This window comes from Phyllobates terribilis, unplaced genomic scaffold, assembly GCF_046119375.1.
Source record: "Phyllobates terribilis strain yellow unplaced genomic scaffold, ASM4611937v1 Scaffold_3__8_contigs__length_932513732, whole genome shotgun sequence".
Classification (NCBI taxonomy): domain Eukaryota; kingdom Metazoa; phylum Chordata; class Amphibia; order Anura; family Dendrobatidae; genus Phyllobates; species Phyllobates terribilis.
This window is the reverse complement of record NW_027362763.1, coordinates 250,957,514-250,975,728: the sequence shown is the minus strand read 5'-3', so window position 1 is coordinate 250,975,728 and position 18,215 is coordinate 250,957,514. Positions and strand designations below refer to the sequence as shown.

At 45.7% G+C, this 18,215-nt stretch overlaps 1 protein-coding gene across 2 annotated transcripts in view; it reads left to right on the top strand.

The window, feature by feature from the left end:
* The first annotated feature begins 14,801 nt into the window (after window positions 1–14,801).
* Window positions 14,802–18,215, top strand: part of LOC141258060 (cysteinyl leukotriene receptor 2-like) — a 75,390-nt gene continuing 71,976 nt past the window's right edge. The window contains exons 1-2 of one of the 2 annotated variants that reach the window (XM_073673065.1): window positions 14,802–14,886; window positions 15,003–15,119. The gene's annotated coding sequence lies outside the window, so the exon portion shown is untranslated. The remainder of the gene's footprint in view (window positions 14,887–15,002; window positions 15,120–18,215) is intronic. The other variant, XM_073673066.1, reaches the window with a different exon arrangement.

The window sequence follows — 18,215 nt, the reverse complement described above, 5'->3', positions numbered from 1 at the left end:
ACCTCCGGAGCAGAGCTCATGTAGTGCCCCTGCTCCCTGTCACTTCTGCTCAGACTTCTCTGCACTGAACTAAGATGGTGCCCACCTTTTATACTCCCTTCTCAATGCACCCAGGGACTGCTTCCTCCCTGCTCCTGCACTACAGGGTTCCCCTTCCTCAGTGTTCCCTCCCCCCACTCGAGCCAGGGAAAAGGACTGTCGTGCCCATCTCAGGGGCATATTGGTCGCCCTGCCCCACGGCAATGTGGTGTAATGCATGCAGGTGTCGGGTCCTGATTAACACTCCATCCTTACCTGAGAGTGAGATATCACACCTCTGGGTGAGGTGCAATACCTCTGTAGCAACCGAGCCCTCGGTGTGCTACAGTTCCATTTATCTTCAGCCTAGGTGATGAATTGCGATACAGGGCCGTGATTTTGGCTATAAAAGGGTCCCCTAGACCCCTACCCCAAGCTTTTTAAGAGAATAATATATGGCGTGCCAGGAGACTCTATGGAATGCTTTCTCAGCATCCAATGAGAGTATCTAATTACAAATTTTTAACTGCATTTAGCCCAGGAAATACTTTGTGCCTAGTAGCAGTGTCTGCTAGTCAGCGGATTATCCCGGCTGTTAAGCAAGCTACACCACCTGTAGTTTGGACACTTAGTTTTTTCAAAGGAAATGCTTCGGGACCACGGGATACTCAGTGAAGAGCATAAGGAGGCACCCCAAGGCATAGAGGCTGGGACTGGCGGTAGGACGCCTTGCGGTGGACAGCCGAGCTCGATCCTTATAAAAGCTTTTTAACTGCAGCATCTTTAGTGGACGCTACTGGAGCTGGAATTACGTGGCTGCTGGCATGAGACTTGCCCTTCAATAGATCCTTGTAAAAGGATTTAAAGTGTATTCATTCAAATTAGAGAGACAATTTAAATTAAAAAGCTTAGAGCTGCCTCCACCACAGGGGGGCTCGCTCGACCCACCAGAGACAGGCACCAGTATTGGGAGAGGGGAGCTGGCCGTCAGGGTCCACCGCGGCTCTGGCACAAACCCGGCGACACAGAGGTGGCACGGGCAGGAACGGACTGGCCGTGTCGGCTTCTCACTTTTTGGATTTTAGAAGGGCATGGCATGCCTATATCTGTGTCTCCCCCTCCTTTTACTCCTCCACCTCTTTTCTTTTCGCATGACTATATGTCCTTGTCACTTTTCCATGTGTTAGTTATGTCTTCTGAGCAGTTTGTCAGCTTTTGGACACATTTGATGGTGTTTTCTATGTGTTTCTGTGTGTTTTTGTTTGCCTGCCATTGGTTTTAACGGTGTTCGAAGGTGTTCGACGAACAGTTCGACGAACAGTTCGCCGAACACAAGGGTGTTCGACGAACCGAACCGAACTCGAACACTACGGGGGTGGCTCAACACTAATGAGGACCTTTTCCAAGTGTTTTCCCCAAAAATTCTGCAGTAAACACATTGATGAATCAGGTCCTAAGTCTCTTGGCCACAATTTTCAGCCTGAAGTCCTGCAGCTTGAGGTAAGAGCTAAGGTAAGTATTTTTTTTCTTTTCTACATTTTTTTAAATGGACAATGCCTTCAATTGTTCCTCAAATGATTTCTGTACTCTATTTGTGTATTAAATTATTTTTTACCTAGTTAATATATTATTAAAAATAGGTAGTTCACTTTGTTAACACTTCTCCCGCAGCTGTTTCAAAATATTGCTGTTTTCATAATTTCCTCCTTTTAATTCAAGCCAATAAGCTTTTCAGATACTATTCTTGCAGTTAATACGCAGGGTGTTTCCTGTTGTTTCTTAAAGGTTGTTTTTCAGCACAGAATAAATGTTAAAACTAAGTACATGCATTCAGTGCACCCTTGGCATGTCCAAACATTTAAGTGCACCTTCCCACTTACTTATTTTTCCTCTATCTCTGCCATTCTGTGGATGTATAAAGCCATAGTGGTCAATGAAAGAAGAGGTGGTCGCGGGGTGGAGATAAAGGGGAAAACAAGTAGGTGGGAAGAAGCACTTAAATGTTTAGCCGTGCCAGGGGTACACCGAGCACCTGTACCATAGTTGCAAACTTGACTTTTTATTTTTTCAGCAAGGCTTATCAAAAAATCATGAACAGGCAATATTTTTTACGAACACATGGGAAAACCATACAAAAAAATATAATTTTGAGTGATGTATGCCTACAGTCCATAATTCTTATATGAAGACACCAGTTGCATTTACTGTAAACTGTGAAATGATGATAATTACAGTTTAAAAAATCTGTATAATTTTCTTCAGCTTCACAGATGCCTTAAATTTTTATATAAGCAAAGGAAATAAGTGCGTATTTTTTACAGACTGTTCTGGCATTTCTGGATGGTTGGCAACCCTGACCTGCACTTGGTTTGAACAGCCATTTTGTGCTGACAGAGTTTTTTTAAAAACATGAATACTGTACCACCAAGCTTATGACAGAAGTGTAGTGCAGAGGATAAAATACTGCAAAGGCTTTATTCATTAACTTTTAAAATCCAAACAGGCTGAGACAACACTCATTTTCATATTCCCTTAGTCATAATGCAACAGATGGCTGTGCATATTGGGTTATAAGTCACTGACAGCCAATCTCTATAAGAAAAAGATAAAATTAACAAAAACTCTTTGAAATTCTATATATCACAACATTGTACGACTTTGGTATGTAGATTATCTGGGAGGACACATAAAAGAATTGAAATTACATTCAGACTAATGATATTCTGCATCACAGTAGTTATATGTGGGATTTGGACAGCCAGTTTTCAATTTTGGGTAAGTTCTCCAGTTTATACGTGCACTATCAAGTTTGATAATTGAATTTAAAGATCAAGAATTTCTGTTGAAAAATGTGAGTGTAATGAATATGTGATGGCATATACAATTTCAATTAAAATTATTCAACCTCCATTCTAAATTAGATCTATTAGCAAAATTTACAAACTTTCAGCTGATTTCAATATTCCAAACAATTTAGAAAGTTGAACACATTTAGCTGTTTTGACTTGATGTCAGTTAGTATCTAGGGGCTGTGGCAGGTGGGGTATTATCCCCAAGCACAGTCACCAGAGGGGCGCCATCGGGCCATCTGATGCACTCCAGCTAAGGGCAACGTTAGCAGAGCAATTAGGTAATCTGATCACGTTGCTGACGTCACTCCTGCGCTGCAGATGACGTGTTCATCGGCAAAATGATTGTGACAAGAGACAGTGTAGGTAGGAAGGGGGAGAGGGGAATATGTGAAAAGACAGTGTGGGCAAGGGGTGGAATGTGTGAGGAGACAATGTGGGCATGAGGCTGGGAATATTTAAGGGGACAGTATGGACGGGGGGCAGGAATGTGTGAAGAAAAAGTATGGAAAGGATGTGGGGGTGAAATGTGTGAGGATACAGTATGGGCTGGGGGGGCCGGGAATGCTTGAGATTACAGTATAGGCATTGGGGCTGCAGAAAGGGGGTGGGGCACAATATAGAGATGGGGCATCATAGAAGGGGCACAGCGTGAAGAGGTGGCCCAGTATTGAAAGGAGAGGACAACATGGAACCCATGTAATATAAGAGGGACAGTGTGGGGGTCATATATTATGCAGATGCCACAGAGAGGGGCAATTATTTATTCAGGGGCAAATTGCATTCTTGCAGCCACGAGCTTGTCCGCTTCCGGCATCTGCACCAGAGAATCCTCACAGCTCGCATGCACATGCTATGAGGATTCACAATTCTGCAGTCACAGAACTGCTTAAAGGGAACCGGTCACAGGCCAGCACCTGTAAGTCCTCATATACAGCATTCTAGAAATAACACACCATCGAGTGACTGCAAAACACCTACAGCAAGATTTGGTGTCAACAGGCCATGAGGTTTCAGTTTGCATTGTAAAGACTATGCTAAGGAAGACAAAATGAATTAAAGTTTTTAGAAACATGAGGAGAAAATGAGATGCCTTTTGTGAGGAAGCTGAAGATTGAGCTTTAGTGAAACTTCTAAGAAGTCCAATGAAACCTCAAAGTTCAAGTAACCCTAAACATGAAAATAGATAAAAATGTATCTTTCATTATAAAATCTTCAGTTTTACTCAAACTAGTTGATGCAAAAATAAATACACCCCTCATAAAAACAAATACATATAGTAATTTCTAGATTCTCCAAAACCTTATCAGAGCAAAATATACCCAAATTTAAATGATAGGAATAAAACAATATGGATAAAAAATAATCCCATAAAAAATGAGATATATATACCAATGAATAGCAGAGCATTACAGACAGGGGAGTATAATGCAGATTTCAGAAAGGTTAACACACAGATATATATACCAACCTCTGTATCTAACACTTCCTCCACTGCTTCTGCCTCCTCCGCCTCCTCTAATTCCTCCACCTGCACCCTCTACCTCTTCCTTAATGAGACACGCATTCAAGCAGTGCAATAGTACTTAAATTAATATGCCTAGGAGATCTCAGTCACACAGCTCAAGAGTTGTGAACAGCTATCCAGGCAGAGTTTTAGCACTGGCTATCTCCACTGAACCTGGAGCCACGGAAGGTCATGTGCGATAATGGTGAGAACCTGTTGGCGTCCCTACGCAGGGGGAACTTCACACATGTGCATTGCATGGCTCACATCCTCAACCTTGTGGTACAGAAATTTCTCCACCTCTATCCTGGCCTTGATGCACTGCTGCAGAAACAACGGTTGCTGTGTGCTCACTTTTGCCGTTTGCGCTCGCGGGTTATCGATTTCTATCAATACAAACGTATTTTGCCATACTGGCTGACCGGTTGATATGCGATGTGCCGACACTGAGGAATTCCACTCTGCACATGTTGCAGCGACACTGGCAGCAGCAACGAGCCCTGATGCAGTATCTTATGTCGTATAGCCTGGGCCAATGCAGTATGAATGTGGTGCAAATCACACTTGCGGAGTGGGCACAGATTAAGGACCTCTGCACCCTTCTGCACAGTTTCGAAATGGCTGCTAATATGGTTAGCGCTGACGGTGCCGTCATCAGCATCACTATTCTGGTCATCTACATGCTGGAACACACTTTGAATAGTCTGCAGTAGGAGGTGGTGGTTCCAGAGGAAGAGGAGGAAGCAGAGGAGGGTACGGAAGGGACAACAATATCTCTAAGTTCCAGACTGTTGTCACATAGGCGGATGCTAAGGGAGGGTAGATTACATCGATCGAGGGGGGCTCCTGGTACCAGACAAACTGTTAGTGGAGGTGCAGGTGTGGCCCCTGAGGGTTCGACCGCCACAGGGATGCTGCACTTCTTTAATGGAGTGTAGTGTTCCTCCTCTGAGGTAAGAACAGTGTGATAGTCGTGACCCAACCTTTGCATTCAGCACCACATTTCTCCACCAGAGGGGGCTAGAATGCACTAGGTGCTGCTCCCCTGGTTAAAGGGAGACTGGGGACCCAAGAGTTAGGGGAACCAGTTAGTGGGTGAGGGTGGAGGACTTACAAGTTAGTTACACTTTAAATTTCATATTTAATAAAAAGCCATCTTGGTTTTTGGTCCTTGTAGTTTAGTTCTTTGAGTGTCTTCAATCGCTCTTTGACTATCTTTATGCTGTCAAATGCTAAGTGTACTGTGATCTCCCACCCCAACGTGGATCCTGTGTGGGCCCGCATCGGATGGAGACACAGCCCTCATGCCCCGGCCGTGGGACGAGGGGTAGGTTGTAGACAAGGAATGTCTCGACCCGGTAAAGGACCAGGACCAAGAAGGCCCGGAGCTTAAGAGTGTGGCTCCATAGCAAATGGATCCCGGGGAGGATGCAGGCGGAGCGGTGTACGCCACCTGTCCTCACCACCTGATATAATCAGAGGGAGTCCGGCTGAAAGAGGGGTACCGGCCCCTGACACCCGACCTTGTTACTCCATGTCCTGGTCGGGAAAGCCCAGTAAGCCCTGAGGATCCCACCGGGTATCGGACGGAGCGGAGCTGCCACCCGTGCCCTTGTTCTGAGAGCCTATTCGCACACACACGGACAGGAAAGGATTCGGTCTGTAGTTCAGGAACACTCTGGTGTAGGGTCTCGATTGAACGCTGGACTTACTCGGAGGTTGTCTGACCCCCATCCCTGGTGACCGCAGGACTCCGCGGGGAGCAGGGAGACGCCTTCCTTCTGCCAACTCTAAAGTGAGTAAAGCCTTGGAAGTTCACCACTATGGCCTCTGGACTGTTTATTCTGCGCCACACTGCGCAACGCGGCATCCGTTCTCCTCTACTACTACCCCCTCCATCCTGTCCCTCTGCCATAAGGCCTTGCTCCGCCTGTGGGGAGTAGTAATAACTATGGCCGCCATACCACCATGCCTCAGCGGACTGCAGCGTCGCTGGTGGCCTTCACCAGGTGCCACAGGTGGCGTAGTCGTAAATCAGCCACTCAGCCCGGACAAGCCCACACCATCCTTTTTTAATGTGACGGCCCTGAGCACGGGTCAAGTTCGGGCCATGGCTGCACCCCATCTCTCCATCACAGGACCCGACTCCGAGTCCCCCATCTCCCAGGGTAAACAAAAGGGCTTTTCGAGAAGAGGCGTCACAACCTGGCGTAGTCGGCAGGATACCGTGCCCGCAGCAAAGGAAGGAAGTACCCATTGCTACCGGATACTGTGTTCCTTACACCTTGAACTGTTGTTTTACACCTAAAATGGTGCCCGCCCTAGAAGAACAGGCGCCATAATGCTGTGAAAAGACTGTCTTTGAACACCTCCCATCGTGGGCTGGGCTCCCGCTTGGCGCCAAAAATGTGGACTGCACCTTCCATCAGAGACTGTCCGTGGGATAATGCCCGTCAAACTGGATGGGCTGAACGAAGGCGGGCTTGTCAGCATGCCGCCCAGGAACCGCCCCGAAAGAGGAGGAAGAAGAAAAGCAACAAGGTGCGGCCATTGCAGTCGAAGGTTGGCAATCATCAGAGGCACACATGGACGCTTCTGGAGAGCAAACCAACGCACCTTCTGAACCCAGTTCAGGCCTTTCACCCGGCAGGGAGCGAGGCAGCAGTGTTCTCACATCGGGAGATTTTGAATTTCTCCGGCAGGAAGCCCCGCGTCTCTTGCGGAGACAGAGAGAGGCCCAGGAGGCGGCGATGGCTGCGTGGCGGGAAGAGATGTTGCTACGTGTCCGGGCCAGCCGTCAAGGAGTTGAAGTCCCAGGACAAGGAGACGCGGTGACAGAGGTCGTGAGCGGCCCAGCGGCGGGTGAGTGTGCTACCCCTACCCCGGCTGCAGAGCCTACCGTAACGTTCCTGGACCTCATGGCCGAATATCTAATACCCCACGCAGCCACCAGGGAGAAGGTATTGGCTCTGGAGCTGCAAGCGGCAGCTATACTTGGGGACCTGCGATGCTGCCCTAATCCCGAACCCAAAGTGCCTGAAGCTGCAGAGGTTTCCACCGGCTCAAACCCGGATTGGTCCGCGCTTCCAGAGGACCCGCAGCATCCCGTGATGACGCCGTTACCCGCACCAGCAGTAACCTGGCCGGAGGCTGAGGAGTGGGCCTGGGACAACCGGGGGGGGGGGGCCTGATGGGCTTCCCCCGGGAGTCCCAGGCTGAAGCGCACAGGAGGAGCCAGTGGTGCAGTGACCAAATCTTCCAGCTCACTTGGGAGCAACGTCAACGGGGGCTCCGCTGCGAGCGCCTCGAGGTATGGGCCAAACCTGCGAAATCCCGGGCTCGTCAGGAAGAGGCCACCCATCTCAGTCCCCGAGTGGAAGGGCAGGTCGTCCGCTTCCACCATGAGGCGGGGTGGGGGTTCATTAGAAGTTCCCAGTACCAGGACGATGTCTTTGTCAGCCGGCGGGACGTCGAGCCGCGTTTGAAGAAGGGACACCCTGGTCGGAACCTCTTCCCGGGCGATACAGTGACCTTTTCTCGCCACCAGGGGGTGCGGGGGTGGTACGCTCTGGATGTACACAAAGTGTCTGGGAGCGACGCCCCCTCGCGCTCAGCCTCAGGGGACCGGTTAGCCTCCGTCGGGAGGAACGAGCCTTTTCCCAGGAGGGAGCCCGAGGTTTAAGCAGCCCCGGCTATTGCAGTTTGTTTAAAAGTTGAAATGTTGACATTTAAGTTTTAGTTTTCTTATATCCCCAGTTTCTTGAGACATGTGTCCCTGAGGACTGGTAGCAGACAGACTCTTTACCTTGTATATAGTTTGCATCCTTTTAGGTGCTCCATATTGGTTTTATACAAAACCGCGGACATTTCTACCTCAAGACCTCAGAAAGAAAACCTGTCAGGGTGGCTCTCTGGGAGGTCCAACTCTGGATCTTCATGTCCTGCAGCCACCCCAGGGCCCACATTGAGGGTTTGGGGTAGGTCCCTCGCACTTCTGAACTGACTCTGCGTCTTTGCACCTTGACACGTCTGTTTGCACCAAAATGTCTCCGGAAAATACCAGCACTTTTATAAATTTATACTTTTATATTTTTGTAATTTTGTACTGTATAACCTGTTTTGCAATGTTTAAGAAGATGTGCCTCCCATAAAGGGAAGATAGTTCATGTTTATATTAAAAAGAAAATTTCCTGGGTGTTAATCTTTTGCAGCCCGCGGATGTGCTGTCTTTTACCAGGGGGGAACGTGGTGCCCCTGAGGGTTCGACCGCCACAGGGATGCTGCACTTTTTTAATGGAGTGTAGTGTTCCTCCTCTGAGGTAAGAACAGTGTGATAGTCGTGACCCAAGCTTTGCATCCAGCACCACATTTCTCCACCAGAGGGGGCTAGAATGCACTAGGTACTGCTCCCCTGGTTACAGGGAGGCTGGGGAACCAAGAGTTAGGGGAACCAGTTAGTAGGTGAGGGTGGAGGACTTACAAGTTAGTTACACTTTAAATTTCATATGTAATGAAAAGCCATCTTGGTTTTTGGTCCTTGTAGTTTAGTTCTTTGACTGTCTTTTTGCTGTCAATTGCTGAGTGTACTGTGATCTCCCACCCCAACGCCGATCCTGTGTGGGCCCGCATCGTATGGAGACACAGCCCTCGTGCCCCGGCCTTGGGACGAGGGGTAGGTTGTAGACAAGGAATGTCTCAACCCGGTCAAGGACCAGAACCAAGAAGGCCCGGAGCTTAAGAGTGTGGCTCCATAGCAAATGGATCCCGGGGAGGATGCAGACGGAGCGGTGTACGCCACCTGTCCTCACCACCTGATATATTCAGAGGGAGTCCGGCTGCAAGAGGGGTACAGGCCCCCGACACCCGACCTTGCTACTCCCACCGGGTATCCGACGGAGCGGAGCTGCCACCCGTGCCCTTGTTCTGAGTGGAGCTCAGAGGGAGACCCGGCCTATTCGCACACACACGGACAGGAAAGGATTCGGTCTGTAGTTCAGGAACACTCTGGTGTAGGGTCCCGATTGAACGCTGGACTTACTTGGAGGTTGCCGGACCCCGTCCCTGGTGACCGCAGGACTCCGCGGGGAGCAGGGAGTCGCCTTCCTTCTGCCAACTCTAAAGTGAGTAAAGCCTTGGAAGTTCACCCCTATGGCCTCCGGACTGTTTATTCTGCGCCACACCGCCCGACGCGGCATCCGTTCTCCTCTACTACTACCCCTTCCATCCTGTCCCTCTGCTCTGAGGCCTTGCTTCGCCTGTGGGGAGTAGTAATAACTATGGCCGCCATACCACCATGCCTCAACGGACTGCAGCGGCGCTGGTGGCCTTCACCAGGTGCCACAGGTGGCGTAGTCGTAAATCAGCCACTCAACCCGGACAAGCCCACACCATCCTTTTTTGAATGTGACGGCCCTGAGCACGGGTCGGGTCCGGGCCACGGCTGCACCCCATCTCTCCATCACAGGACCGGACTCCGAGTCCCCCATCTCCCAGGGTAAACAAAAGGGCTTTTTGAGAAGAGGCATCACACAGGAGCTGAGGAAAAAATGCAGGAGGATGAGGAGGAAGAGGAGATGGGTGAGCAACATTCAGGAGATGAAGAGGATAATGATCCCCTCTCTGTTGTCAGTGGTTGGCGGGAGGGGGTGGAGGAAGCAAGCAGCAGTGTTACCCAGCCATCAAAAAACCATTGTGATATTTTTCCCAATACAGCAGTGAGGCACACAGTGTGCATCACAGTTCTAGACTTCCAATCCCAGGAACATCAACTTGCCAATGCAAAACAGCAGCAGCAGTGTAAGTGGCAGAAGCAATTTCTGTGAGTTCTTTCACACATTTTTTAGACCAGCACAAGTCTGATACATAGTGAACCACTGGAGAGGATGGTGCAGGAGTATCTCAAGCTCAATATCAATACCATCAGGGAGGGTTTGGACCCTTTTACATCTTGGTCTTCAAAAATGGAAGAGTGGCCTGAGCTCACCTGTCACGCCTTGAAGGTTTTATCATGCCTGGCAGCCAGCTTTCTCTCAGAATGTGTCTTCAGCACTGCTGGTGATGTCCTGGCTGATAAGCTCATCCAGCTGTCCCTTGAAAGTGCAGACCGCCTAACTTTCATCAAGATAAACAAGTCATGGATTTCCAAGGACTTTTGCACCCCAATCGCAGACTGTGCAGACTAAGGGCCCCGTCACACTAAGCGATGCAGCAGCGATCCCGACAACGATACGACCTGTCAGGGATCGTTGCTGCATCGCTAATACATCGCTGGTGAGCTGTCAAACAGGCAGGCTCACCAGCGATCAGGGGAGCAGCGATATCGTGGAAAGAATCGTTCCACGATGTCCTGCTCCCGTTACCAGCCTGCTGCAAGCAGGAGCAGGCTGGTAACTATGGTAAACATCGGGTTACTAAGTGCGCGTGTGCCCCTAGTAACCCGCTGTTTACCATGGATACCACTCTGCTACGGTGCGCGGGAGCCTCCGCGCACCGTAGCAGAGTGGTACCCATGGTAAACAGCGGGTTACTAAGTGCGCGCGTGCCCCTAGTAACCCGATGTTTACCATAGTTACCAGCCAGATCGTTGGTCCCCCTGGTCACACACAGCGATGTGTGCTGGCCAGCGGGAGGCCAACGACCAAAAAATGGTCCAGGACACTTTGCAACGATCAGCGACCTCACAGCAGGGGCCTGATCGTTGCAAAGTGTCACACACAGCGACATCGCTGGTGAGGTCGCTGGTGAGTCACCAAAACCGTGACTCAGCAGCGATATCGCTAGCGATATCGCTATGTGAGACGGGGGCTTAAGCGATGGTGTAGTTTTAGTGTGCTGCATTGATCTTGCGTTATTGCAGTCACATCTTTGTCGTGGCTGCAATGCCTGCTGTTGTTGCTGATGTTACCAATAATTTTTTGAAACGTGGAGACTCGTGGTTGGGTCTCTATCTGTTGTGTTTCCTGTGATGGAAGGGGTGTTGGTCTCCATTATACTATTTCTAATCTGGTGAAATTGATGCCACTTTGATGGTGTCTGCCCCAAATTTTTGGAAATGTGGAGATTCGTGGTTGGGTCTCCTTCATGTGTGCTGCCTGTAGCAGTAAAGCTCCCAGATTGGAAGGTCTGCACTTACTTTCAGTCAACTATCTGTGTTACTATCCTTACATTTTTCTAGCAATAGTATTTTAAAAAATTGTTGTTTGTGCCATTTGAGTGTGGCTGAACAGAAAAGCATCTTGAGCTGCTGCATGTGGTATCAGGTCTCCTAGCACAGCAAGCCTACACCGATCCCTCACCCCCCTCGTCTTAATTTGAAGTTCAACTTAAAGCTGTAAATGCTGGCCCAGACCCTGATACCTCATGCAAGGCTCATGGCTGACTGCTGCTGTGTCATTATAAAATTTCGACTGTGGGTCAATTGATCAGTCAACTACTTGTGTTACTATCCTTAAATTTTTCTACCAATAGTAGTCTATGAAGCTGATGTTTGTGAAATCTGAGCATGGCTGAGCAGAAAAGCAGCTTGAGCTGTTGCATGAGGTATCAAGGCTCCCAGTGTGAGGGGGAAGACCGGGGTGTAAGCGCTTTCAGAGGAAGGGATCCGGAACTGCCAGGGCCGTACCTCCTGTTGCAGGGGGGAGACAGACTGCAAGCACAGGAGTCATGTGACTGGGAAGTGGGGGGTGTGTTCAGGGACAGAGCTGGAAGGTCAGGTGATCAGGGGACTCCTGGTGTGACTATAGAGAGGAAGAGACGAGGACGTTTTGCTCGGGAAAGATGAGCCGAGTCCTGCGCAGGAGAACAGTGTGAGAGGGTCCAGGCTCCTGGCTCGAGTACTGGGAGCAGGAGTTGGGTGCAGCGGACCGGAGGAGTCAAGCCTGACTATAGAGACAAGGGATGGAGGGTCCGTGGAGCCAAGGCACGTGAGTTGCCGTGTTATGGACTAGGGGCTCAGCGGGTAAAACCGGAGACTGCCCGCTGCCGCCAGAAAACGGAGCATTGTTTGGGCAGGGAAGCCTGAAGAAATCATCACCTGCATCCGCTGGCGACTGCCGTGTGAGGAGCCAGAGTCAGCTAAGTGTAAAAACTGACGTTTACAACCGGTTCGGCTCTGCTTCATCTTGTCAGACTGTGAACTGTTAGTTATAGACTTTCACCTGCTATTTCCTTTGTTTCTCCCCCCATATTTTCCTTGTTGCTCCCTGCATGGAGATTGACCTTGTTCTTATAAACCCCCCCTGTTTATTAACCCCGTATTGGCTGCTCTGTATTTCTGTGTCACTGCATCTAAAGTACCCGTGTTACACCAGCACAGCAGGCCTACATCGATCCCCCTCCCACGTTGTCTCAATTTTAAGTCAAATTCAAAGCTGTAAATGCTGGCTCAAATCCTGATATCACATGTATGGCCCATGGCTGACTGCTGCTGTGCCATTAGAAAATGTATACACTGTGGGTGAATTGATGCCACTTTTACTGGTGTCTGCCCCTAATTTGAACTGTTTTGGTAGCTTTTGGGTGCCTTTGAAGGTATTCTGTATGCGTTTGGTTTTGCCTCCCATTGAATGCAATGGGATTTGGATATGTTTGACTAACCGTTAGACGAACCTTTCAGCGAACATTGGGATGTTAGCCGAGCATAACCAAACTGAACCTTGAAAGGTTCACTCATCTTTATTCCTGAATCCCACTGGCTGGGTAGCGGCTGTTTCACTGTTCTGTCATCACTACGAGTTACCCTGAGGTGTGTGCATAGTCAGACAGGCAGCTAAACCAATCTACCATAGTCCAATGAGAAGACTGCATCTTGAAGTCTGTGCAGTTTATTGAACATTAGTAAATACATTTGGTGAACCTTCAAGCAATGAAATGACAAGGTATGAATACATGTATACAGTTAACACTGAAATACATGAGGCAAATGGCTGAACATTTATAAACAATATGTGTTAAACCAGCTCGCTATCTAGTCTTATAAAGGCAACTGACTAATGCAGGGGTGAGAGGCTTAGGTATCTGGTGGCTGCAAACAAGTACCACATAACCCTTCTTACCAGCGATGCTATCACAAAGGGGAATAAAATGGTGGAAGTCCTCTAAACACCAGTTTGTGAGGTAATGAGTTTCTTCCGAAAATGAACCACTCGACCCCTGATGAAGCTGCTGGTGAGCAGCGATACGCGTTGGGTCCACTCACTTTGTAGGTAACTATATGCATTGATCCTATATATAATGCTTTCATCTGCCAAGGTCACGTTTTTTACTGCAAATATTGATTGTTTATTAATATATTGATCCAGTGGTGAGTGACCTAAGGTATTGTTTTCTATCTGGACTCAATAAATACTTGACTTTTCACAGTACCTACAAAGTTTAGAGGTTTTCTGCATTGCTGGGTTATTTTCCCATACCTCTTGTATCTGAATATTTTCTACACAGGTTGTGTTTTAAGTGTTTTTAAAAAAAACTTGGTTGTTTGTGTGTTGTTGATGTGTTATTAATAAAAACTTTTTGATATTTTGCATTACATTTGGGAGTACATGGTCTTTGTTTGCCCTATGCCCTTTTCTCTTCTGTATACCAATTGATTCCCAGCGTGGGTTTACTGTAGCACCCCTTTGTTAAAAACAAAACAAATTTTTTTTAGCTAATCATTGAGCGGTGCCCGCTAAATGTCTTGTGTATAAAACTACAGAGCAAGAGATAGGATGAGCACAGTGGTAAAAAGCTAGTACTAGTGCTGATAAGTGCTAGTGCTAATAAATAAATCCAGTCACTAGATGGAGCCTGTGTAGTGCAAACAAACTCAACAAAGAAACCTAATGCTGAAGGCAGGACAACTGCAACATTTCAAATTGTTCCGAGAAAGAAAAAAAGAGAGGACAAAAAAAGAGAGATTGAGAGAGAATGAAAGGGAGAGAAAGATAGAGAGAAAGAGGGGTGCATAGACCTCTAACCATATTATTGAAAGGCTGTTGTCTTAAGCCACTGTATGAAAGAAAGAACCTCTTCAGAATAAGTGTCCGTTAAAGAAAAGCTACACCTGTTACTTGGTCAGTTAAGGCTTAGCTTCTTTTTGGAAGCATCTGTATAACTATATCATAGAGATAGTCACAGACCTGAGAAAATATCTCAGCATGAGATATCTTGCTATATATCCAAATATCTGCACAACTTAGGTAAAAACTAAATTTCTCTTTTCTTTAGGGTGCAACAGTAGTAGAGGGTTACACACTAAATAAAGCAAAACAATTGTTAATATTTATCATTCAAAAAGCATAAACGAAGGGAGTTTGTGTCATTTATAGTGTCAGATTAGTTTGTATCTCGGCATCAGTCCTAAATTACAACAAATGGTTAATCCTAATATATCTGTGCTGTTATTTAGACTACAGGAAATAAGAATTGGGTAAGCAAAGTCAAATTATATAAAGATGTGAAAAAACACATAATACTTCCCCATTTGTCTCTGGTTTCCTATTCTCTTGAATTTTACCAGTCTCCACATTCTTGGTAATATTTCTCTCTTTGCTTTAGATTATTTCCTTTGATTGTTTTGGGGCATTTCAGGATTTTAATAGACATGTTTACCTTTTTATTATGTGTTGGGCTTCTTCTCTCTAAAATAGAATCTGCCTACAACAGATACATAGATTCCAGCAACTCCATAGGTTTTCTTTACAAGTAAGAATTTCTGCATAGTAAGAAACTATTTGATATTTTCCTCAAGAGGGTACGTCAAATATGTAAGTAACTTTAAAACTCTTTTAATACAATATTTTGTGGCATTAATTGTTTATTACTAGTGAATTGCTGGTATTTCATTGCTTCATGAAAATGTTGTTAGCTCACTTGGTGTACAGTGCCTATAAAATGCATTTACTACCTTCATATGTAAAGATATTGTATTACTCAGACTTTTTATCACTGATCAACAGACATTTAAAACAAACTTGTGCTTCTGGGTAGCCTGTGGGCAGGTCTTTTCTTGCTGATCTGGCCTAGAGGATCAAGATAAGACTCTGCCTACAGTCCCACCCTGGAGCACAGGCATATAATTAACTCAATACTGCAAACACTGATTACACAAGAACCACAAGATGGATTTCTTCACCTCAGGTATCATATTAATCAGTGCAGCAGCCCCACCATGACAATGCCTGTAGTTTACTTAGCAAAATCCTGCTGACAGATTCACTTTAAGGGTTCAGCTGTGTACCACATTCAAGTAGTGCAGAGCTCCTAAACTTCCAAGAAGTCCTACCACACCTTTGTTTGTCTCCTTGTTTTATAAAGAGGCATTAAGAAGTTCTACTGTAAGATCTCAAATAGTTATGACAGACTAGAATTGTGGCATATTCTATTGGATGCTGTACTATGGAAGTTTAATGCTGAGCTGGCTGTCAGTCAGTATAGGGGGCGCAGTAACAGCCACAGCTCTCTGTATTCACTGTGCCGGCACCACTCCTGTAACTGAAAGAATGAGCTTGCAGGGGGGAATAAAGTTAGTTTCCTCCCGGCAGTAGGGATCTCAGTGTCAGAATGCTATTAACCATCACATTAACCCCATATTTGCACAATAATAGTGTTATATTACATGACAGGTTCCCTTTAAACTGAAGGTGTCGCTGTTAGAGGTAACATCATCCTGCAGTGACTGAGATGAGTAATGTGCCACATCTTCCATAACTTGCCATCTTTTTTCCCCTTACTAATACACGACAAGTCAGATATGGTCTGCATTTGGTAGTATTTTTGTCTACATGGCTGGTACCAGTGGTAGTTGTGTTTCTACTGATGATAGTAGCTCCCACAGACTTAGCTGTGGTATATTATTTTTCTTTTGCACTAACCTGTCCATTTCATTTCCACTTTTTCTTTTGATATACATTTTGTACAACACTATAATTAACTTTTGGCAATGTAATCAACCCACAACATTCAACCCATGACAATAATGGTTTAATAATAAATGTTAGGTGGATTGGTATACATACAGCAAACAAGATCTGGCAGTATGCTGCTGTATAGGTGTGTACTGTAAAGCTGTCACCTTTGACCAGTAAAACAAGTGTGTAAAAACTGACATGCACAGTTACATGTCTTTGTTTTTTTCTATTTTTTAAACAAACCCCCTTCACAAAAGTTACAAAATAATAAATGTGTTGTAGAGAAGTTGTGTACGATATGCACATTTTTAAATATCTGTATTTTTGAGGCTTTTCTTTGTTTTTTTGGGACATTTCTTTTGTATTTTTAAAATACAATTATTCTATCCCCTTCACAAAAATTATTGCACAAGAAAGCCATTAATTCAGGACAATCACAGGTGACAAGCAAGCACCCTCCATAACACTGAATATAGATACATATATTTTTTCAACATAATTGTGTTGCCTTTATTCTGCTTTCTACTTCATTAAAGGGAATCTGTCACCAAGCTTTCCCAATATAAAGTAGGACCAGCACCTTTAAGCCCTCTTTAACAGCATTCTAGTATGCTGTATGTACTGTATGTCCTCAATTCCCTCTGTATAGCACAAAATCGATATTTTATTATAAACCCATACAATGAGGTCCTGTAAGATAGGCGTTTCTAGTCTTGATCTGGTGCCTCCTCTTTTTTTACCATCACCATCCTCTTTCCCTGCTTCATATAGATGGCACATCCTACATCATCCACATAGTGGCTCCTATTGTGCTCCTGAGCAGGTGTACTTTTCTTTACCCTGCCAAGTGCATAGCAAAGCACTGTAGTACTCATGCACAATAGTGGATTCAGGAGAGAGTAAAACAATGACTAATCTTTGTGATATACAATGAATATAAACGCAAATGACTCTTCCTTCTACAGTAGTTGCAGGTTATCAACATTTAGATAAGACAACTATTAGAGAGCAAGCAATGAATTACTAGAGCAATAGATAGAGCACAAGTGAACGAGTTAGTAACAGTACCGTGTAGTCATTGAATAGGTGATTTGGGCAATGTTAACAATTTACTATCGTAGACATCACCCAAATTTTAATGCCTGAAAACATGAGATATTATATGGCAACATATCTAATGTGCCTACAGATCAATAAACAGTATACTGTATGTACTGTATAACTGAATGTGTGTTGTTTTTTTCATGCATGTAGTATAAATTGCTGATTTGGCACAGAATATAAAAAAACAAGAAGTGTTCACTACCTAGTCATGAGAAAGAGGAAGTATTCTTAGAAATCATTTTGCAAAACTCAGTTCTGAGGCTGAACTGTAATCTGTACTGTATGTCTCTACTCATACTACCTCTATTCAAAGAGTAATAGTGCTACAAAACCTGTAAAATGTTTTTCCCAAGATAGCAGGTTTCATGGGCTCAGCAACTTAGTACTTTAACAATAAAGTAATGTGATGTGGGGTGCGCCTGCAAGGGTTAATTTACTGTATCTTCTCTAATTCCTATCCAGCTCTCAGTCTCTGTTTTAGGCTATAAAATGAGCATAAATCACACCCCGACACATTCAGCACACCCCGATTTCTTAGCGCTGCTGCTACCACTCAAACACACGGGATGATGAGTCCCCAAAATATGTTAGTCAAACAATCAAGAGGTGACACACTCTCTAAAAGGCTATGGATTCCTTAAAGCATACAAGGATCAAACTTATTAAAGATTTTAAGCTTTACTCTAAAAATATATAATGCTTACAATAAAAGAAAACAAAATTAAAAAAAAACGACACAAATATGCAAAGCAGTTCTAAAATAAAAAGGGAGAAATAACAGAAATACCTATTGTCCTTCTGTTTCCTTGGGGGAAGGAGAAATTAATTATGCATCACATCGGCATCCTA